Source organism: Cydia pomonella, chromosome 4 (assembly GCF_033807575.1).
Source record: "Cydia pomonella isolate Wapato2018A chromosome 4, ilCydPomo1, whole genome shotgun sequence".
NCBI classification, from domain to species: Eukaryota; Metazoa; Arthropoda; class Insecta; order Lepidoptera; family Tortricidae; genus Cydia; species Cydia pomonella.
The window spans coordinates 10,077,272-10,084,742 of NC_084706.1; the positions used below are offsets into that span (position 1 = coordinate 10,077,272).

The 7,471-nt window shown below is 36.3% G+C and overlaps 1 long non-coding RNA gene across 1 annotated transcript; it reads left to right on the forward strand.

Moving 5' to 3' along the window:
• The first annotated feature begins 3,100 nt into the window (after positions 1 to 3,100).
• On the forward strand, positions 3,101 to 4,795 carry LOC133517514 (uncharacterized). The gene is made up of 2 exons (XR_009799376.1): positions 3,101 to 3,470; positions 4,389 to 4,795. It is a non-coding gene; the product is annotated as an uncharacterized LOC133517514 (long non-coding RNA).
• Positions 4,796 to 7,471: the final 2,676 nt, after the last annotated feature.

A 7,471-nucleotide genomic window follows, 5' to 3' on the forward strand; every position in this document is an offset into this window, starting at 1 on the left:
GGTAAGATATCGCTTAGGCTCCTCCCTTCCGACGTGTTGGAAGCCGGTGTTGCTCAAAGGGGAAAACCTATGCTGGCGATGCAAACCTTTGACAGTTGCCAACCCTATTGTTATTTTGAGTATGTAATGGAACTTCTTGGATATTTTAGTGACTAAAAAGCAAATGGAAGAAATTATCTGCTATAAAATTTATTAAAAACAAAACGAAAAATCAATAATACTTTATACATAAGCAAGAGGTTAATATTAAAAACTGGTTATATACCAAGATCATATATGTTATTTAAGAGTTTTCAATATTTTTGACGATTTTCTTTCAAGACAGGTAAAGGGCAGACAAGAGGAGGGATTTTTTTTTCGCGTTTAAGGCGTTGTTGTTGACAATAAGTCATCAAAACCCCAAATATCTAATTAGATGCCGCACCGAGGCCAATATGTTTGCAGCAACTGCGTTCCGTGGTAGTGCGTAAGCCGTCAGACAACACCTTGGCAGGCACTCCGACGAAATTGGAAAAGAAAATAAACATAAAACTCCACGTTCGAGATTACACTTGAGAGCCACATGCAAACACGGTTTCGGCAACCTGGCACGTCGCGTACATATAGTAGATATGATAGTGTATCATTTCTAAAATCGAAAGATTTTAATTAGAACTATCGTGAATTCGAATATCGTTGTGACAGTGTACTCGTAGTGAGCCCGTGCTCTTTATGCAAGTGCTTGGTGACCTAAACCCGCCACAGTGCCTGCCTACAACGACAGCGTAAGACCACCCTCAACCGGTTATATCAACGCGCACCCTGCGCGCTGCGCGGCGAGCGACAGTACGCGGCGCAGATAACATGACTGCTACTCATGCACTGTTAGTGCTTCAAAATGAAGACGTAGGCTCTCCAAAATTAGCTTAACGAAAGATTTTGCTACAAGATATTCGTTTCTGTCAGAAAATTGCAAATTCGTATGTACCTGACATTCTTATTATGTATATATATATATATATATATATATATATATATATATATATATATATATATATATATTTGACGACCGGTTTGGCCTCGTGGGTAGTGACCCTGCCTATGAAGCCGATGGTTCCGGGTTCAAATCCTGGTAAGGGCATTTATTCGTGTGATGAGCATGGATATTTGTTCCTGAGTCATGGGTGTTTTCTATGTATTTAAGTATTTATAAATATTTATATATTATATATATCGTTGTGTAAATATCCTCAACACAAGCCTTATTGAGCTTACTGTGGGACTTAGTCAATTTGTGTAATAATGTCCTTTAATATTTATTTATTTATTATATACAGTGTGTAAATCTAATACGGGCGAAACTCTTAACGGTGGTTAGTATAGGACATAAAAAATGTAATTAGATACATTTTACTTGCAATTAAATTCCATAAAAAATAATGCGGCCCGCAATGTAATGCAAACACACGCGTTAAACGCTCGTTGACAGTTACTTTCAAAAGCTCATATCAAAGAGTAAAGTAAGTATATAGGTAAGGAGAGCCCTCTTGAAGCATTTTATGGAAACTCATTTGAAAGCGCCATCTCTGATTTCCTCCCCAACCTAAGTATGTATGTTTGCGTGCCCCACTACATATGCATTCGTACGTGTATTTTCGTCCTACATAATATTAGGTCTATTTGGTCGATTTAGAAGTATTTTTTTGTTTGGTTTCTTGTAACAAAAATGATTACAAGAAATCGAACAAAAAAATTACTTCTAAACCGACCAATCCCTTCTAATACTGTGTAGAGAAGGTTTTAAAAGAATGAAAAGAAAATAAAAAGCCTTAAAGTAACGTAAGTATGTTTATTGCTTTCAATTTTAAATATTATACGACATTATTACACAAATTGGTTACGCATAACTGATTTGCAAGGTTCTCAACTTCCTTCTTTGACATTAACAGCTAACTGGACTTGAATTCAAAATATTCCGGAGGTAAAGTGTCTAGGAGATTGCTCATTTGGAGTTTAGTTAATTCCCGAAATCAATTTTGGTAATAATACAATTGTCAGGCGGGGCGTATGCTTATTTCCCACCATTTGGTATAACAAAATAAGACAAATGAAATATTAAATGATATCATACTAATTATCTTTCTAGTATTAGTATTAGGTATATAAAAATGCATTTTCAGAAAAGGTGCTATCAAAGTATGTCTATGCTCAGTATTAGGAAACGTCACGTCAAGTACTGTTATCGTGACTGATTAAAATGACAGTAAGTAGATGAAGTCAGTTCTTTGTTGATAAAAATGATGAATAAACAACATTTAATATCTTTAATACGCCTAGTAGCAGTCTGTCTACCAAAATAACCATAAAACATTAAACGCAGTGTAATACCAACATGTGATTGTTCCTGCAGATATTAGGTAAGTTTTTAAATGCGTAGTAATCGTTTCAAATAGATATTCTGGTAACGCAACCATGTTTACAGTACATTGCTGCTATAAAATTTTCAAAAATTAATTATGGGGTCACAGTTAAGTGTAACTGGTTTAATTTATTGCCCGTATTAGATTTACACACTGTATTAAGAACATATATATTTCCGTTTACAAAATAATACAATATATAAAACCATTATAAATCATTGTCAGATGATTAGTTCTTGATAGCTACAAATAGGCCTCGTAGCACTGACGTACAATATACACATTCTTAAAGTTATCTGTCTACTTATGTAAGAATAAACCTGCAAGTTCATTCGAAACCTGATTAAACATCTTTAGATTGATAAAAAAAATCACCAACATAGTCTAAAATGCGCCATTAACATTTTTAATAATTTTTGCACAAAAGCTGAAAATATAAAAAAATCTTCTAAAATTGCGCAATTTTATTTTTGATGGTATTCATAGATTTTTTTACAACCAAAAAAAACAATCATACACGTACAGGCCATAGCATGTCGCTCACGCTTACATTCAGTAAGAGTGAGAGAAGAACCTAAGCTCACGGCGCCCTAAGATGAAAAAGTCTCAACAATGTCACAAAATAGTCAACGTGACAAGATGTCTAAAAATACAACATAACTTAACTTGTAATCATATTTGTATAATAATTATACATAATTATACATTATTTTGAGGGAACTCAAAATACTCTAACCAACTGTGATAAATGCGACTTTCTTTCACTGTAAATAGTTGTTGAAGTTGATGAAAATATAGGCGTTGTGACTGGTGATTGCCTATTGTACGGAATTTGGCTGTCGGCCAGAAAATTATGCATGAGTCTAACATACCCAGAAAACTGCTATGAAAATTAGTTAGGGCGTTGACCAAGCAGTGAAATCAGTTTAATTTCCTTTATTAGCCGTATTATCTACCTAAATATTGTTTTGATTAGGTACTAATCAGGCTAGACCAATACGAGGAGCTTGGTGTAAATAATATGCTGATCCACCAACTGCCGAGATTCTGTAATCCTTCATGAACCCCAAGGTAAAGAATAATTTACTCGTAGATAATGTACAGATGCAATCAACAGGACAATAATTAGGTATCTGTAATTTTTTTGATACCATCAGGCTAATTCGAGTTTTAGTTATTTAATTTCATTCTAATATCATGACATTTTTGTTTGGAGGATGACATAAAACGCAATTCAGTAGGTCCTTTTAAGGATTTGGAATGATGTCAGATCTATGTTAGAATTGGCGTGTGCATGTTTTTATTGCTGCCTATGTTTTGTATACTCTGTTTTGCACCCTTTGGATTTCTTCTTCTAGAAAAGCTGAAAGAATGAAGCAAAATATGCGAATGTAAAAAGTAGTATCGTCACCTAACACCCTTTTTAGAGTACTGTAGCCAACAGTATAAACGGAAACCTTATAATTGGAATGATGTATCCATGTTAGATCAGTATCAAATTATATGGTTGGAATAGGTCTGCATGTTTTTATTAATGGCTATACTCTCTTTTACACGTCTTTGGATGTCTTATTCTAGAAAAGCTGAAATAATTAAGCAAAATATATAAATATAAGAAGTATTATTGGAAGAATTCTTACTTCTCCATAGGGAGAGTCCGGGAGATTTGCCTAGGTGGGAGGATTTATTAAGAACAGTGCTAAATTACAATATTTATTTAATCAGCACTCCAATGATGTCACCTAACAACCACCCTTTGTAGGATACCGTAGTCAACTGCAAAAACGGAAACCTCATAATTTCGTCACGCCGCGCCGTCTGTCTGTCCGTATGTCACAGCGATTTTATTGGTTGGTTTAAGGTTGGAAGTCCTCCACCTGGTCAAGTCTCCCGGTCAGTCTCCCCTACTTTTTTAAAGTCTGAACGGGTGTCACCTTAATGACATGTGAGCATCTGAGCAATAGATGGCGTTTTATTTATTACTTCCAGTTTAAATGAAACTGTAAATCGAAAGAGGCTTGAACGAGGATTTGGCTCAGCGTCCCTAGGGATAACGAAGGCGTTGAATTACTACGGGTCTGCTCTGCTGTGACAGATGGGCCGGCGCTTGTCTTGATGCAGAAAATAGTAGATGAGGTAATAAATGTAGTTATATTTTTAACATTTCACGCTTAGTGATTGTTTTGCCCCTGTAATTATATTAAAATATTATTACAGGGGCCTGTGCACGTTGGCCGACCGGTGGGACTTACCGTGGCTGAAGCACTGGGTGCAGCTACATGCCCCTTTATGTAGGAATTTGTATTAATATCATGTCATACTAACCCTAGATTTAAGTATTTGTATGTTACTAACACAATATTGACATTGTTCGAAATAAATTGTTTTTGATTTGATTTGATTGAAAACATCTCGGATCCCCGAGAGACCTTCCCGAGGTCCTACTCAACATCAAAGGTTTAATAGGATTCCTCGAAAAGTTGGGCTGGCAAGAGTAGCCAATACAAGCATTGAAAGTAAGTCGCTGCCATAACTACTAATAACAAATATTGCATTTCAACTTAGGATTTCAACTGGCGTCAGGTGGCAACCGGCCATAAAACGCCTATAGCAAAGTCTATTCTCCTAATCAAATGCTAGGGCGTACCCCGCAAGCGACGCGAAGAGCAATTATGATAACCATGCGAGGAATACTAGGGCATCCCCCCAAGCGATGGCTCACGCATTAAGCGACCACTGAGAACTCCGATGGTACGAATAGCTACCTAAAACGTGGGCTCAATGACCGGACGCAGCATGGAACTAAGTAATACTCTCACCAGAAGACGCGTAAACATCTGCTGCGTCCAAGAGACAAAAATTTCTGGTATATATTAGACCAAACCACAGGCAGTATTCTGAGTTGATTGACCACTTAAATAGGGACCATTCTGAGCTGACTGCAAATGATATGTGGGAAGACTTCCAAGAGCTATGTATTATAAAGGCTAAAGCATGCTTGGGAATCTCGTCAGGAATAGCCAGGAAGAACTTAGACCCAAAATGGTGGAGAAGTAACATCCCAGAAAAACTTTCTTTAAAGAAACATCATTTTAAAGCGTGGCAAGAGACAAATAGTTATGAAAATAGAGAGTCTTATAAATTTGCAAAGAAGGCAACAAAAGAAGCCGTTGCCCAGGCGAGAGCCAAGGATAGAGATCACTTCTATGAAAGGTTGGAATCGGTCACTAATGACAAAAAGCTTTTCAAAGTAGCAAAACAGAGGTACCACGTCACGCAAGACATCAAGAATAAAAAGTACTTAAAAACGCGCAAAGTACACTTTTAACATCTAATGAAGATATTAAGAAAAGGTGGAGGGAATACTATTCTGAACTGCTCAATGAAACTTACCCAAGATTGCCGCTCTCAGAATTGCAACCAGCGCAAGGGCCATGGCCAGAAGTCACGCCAGACGAGGTTAGTAAAGCTATACGCAAAATGGCAAATAACAAGGCTACGGGACCCGATGACATACCAGCAGAACTTTGGAAAATACTTGGAGAAGCAGGCCAAAGATTTCTAACCATCTTCAACATCGTTCAACAAAATATCTAACGAAGGCATACCGTCGGCATGGAGGAAAAGCAATCTGATCCCTTTTTATAAAAAGAAGGGTGACGTAAGATCCTGCGAACGACAACGACAACGACATTCGACAATTCTTTAGAACATAACTTGATCGAATCATAGTAATAGTTAGTGTATATTACTATTAACTTAAGGCCGGCAAAGAGGGACTTGCCAGCCGAGTGTGATTTGTGTTCATAAAAAGCCGAGCGAAGCGAAGCTTTTTATGAATACAAGCTCAGTAATTCCTTCCCGTCTAATGTACCTATAAATTGTGTTTTTCTGAAACATGGTAGGAAATATCGTCATCGGAACGATCACCTACTTTATTCGTAGTATTTTGTAGTTGCTTGTGGACTTTGTTCTTGATTTTTGATCACTTTCCTTTGTCATCGGCGGCACTATCATTTAGAGCCTCAAGCAAACTAACAAAACTAAGTATTGGGTCAAAAATCAACAACAAAATCCGAATAATGGACCACTTGTGCTCTTTGCAACGAAGATCGTCTTATAGAAAAGTTTATTGGAAATAATTGGCAATATACAAAATTAAAATTACAGTACACAATTGTATTTTTTTCGTAGAGTTTTACGTTTTTATAAAAATTTCCGCGTGTTAGTAAAAAGCCGGTTTTCATGATTATATTTTTTACTTCCAATATTATAAGTAAAGGGTACAGTTAATTTTGAAAAAATGTCAAATAATGCAGAAGAATTATAAAAAAAAAGATCCAATATAATTGATCTAAAGTTATAGTTTTCCCCTAACTTTAATTTTCTTATTGACTGCTATTATATTGCACACTAAGTGGCGTACTAGAAGAGAGGCTTATGCTTGGCAGTGGGCTATAAAAGGCTGATATGATGATGATATTGCACACAACTGTATATATACTCTTCCGGCAGGTTTCAACCATGGTGACTGCTTGAACTCCGCTGCTGATTAAAACGTTCATGTGCCCGCGTGTGGCCTGCGTAGCCGATCTTATGAACAAAGACCCGTGAACACAACGGGCAGGTAAGAATACCATAGTCGACGCAAAGTAAGAGATAAAAATCTTTGACAGTTATGAATTGACCCGTATATATATATATATATGAAGCTAAGACCTTTTAACTGAGAGTCTTATAGCTTCATACATTTATGGTTTTATTTAGCTACAACAAACATTTTCTTTAAATCCGCTTTTAAAATAAGAAATTAATATTATCCGGCTCTAAACGACAGTCAAGGTGCGTTACTAAAAGCCTTCCATGGATGTTTTCTTTCTGAATTGTGTTTACAAAAGACGTTAACATTTCTGGAAATACATTTAAAGTTTGGATAAAATATTAAAGAACAGTTTCATTACATACTAAAAGACTGTAAGCTAAGTGTATTAAGTAAAATTTTAGTCTGTTGTCTATTTTAAACGAGAAGGTTGGGGTAGTGACAACGCGGCTTAAGTGTTCAGTGTTGCATT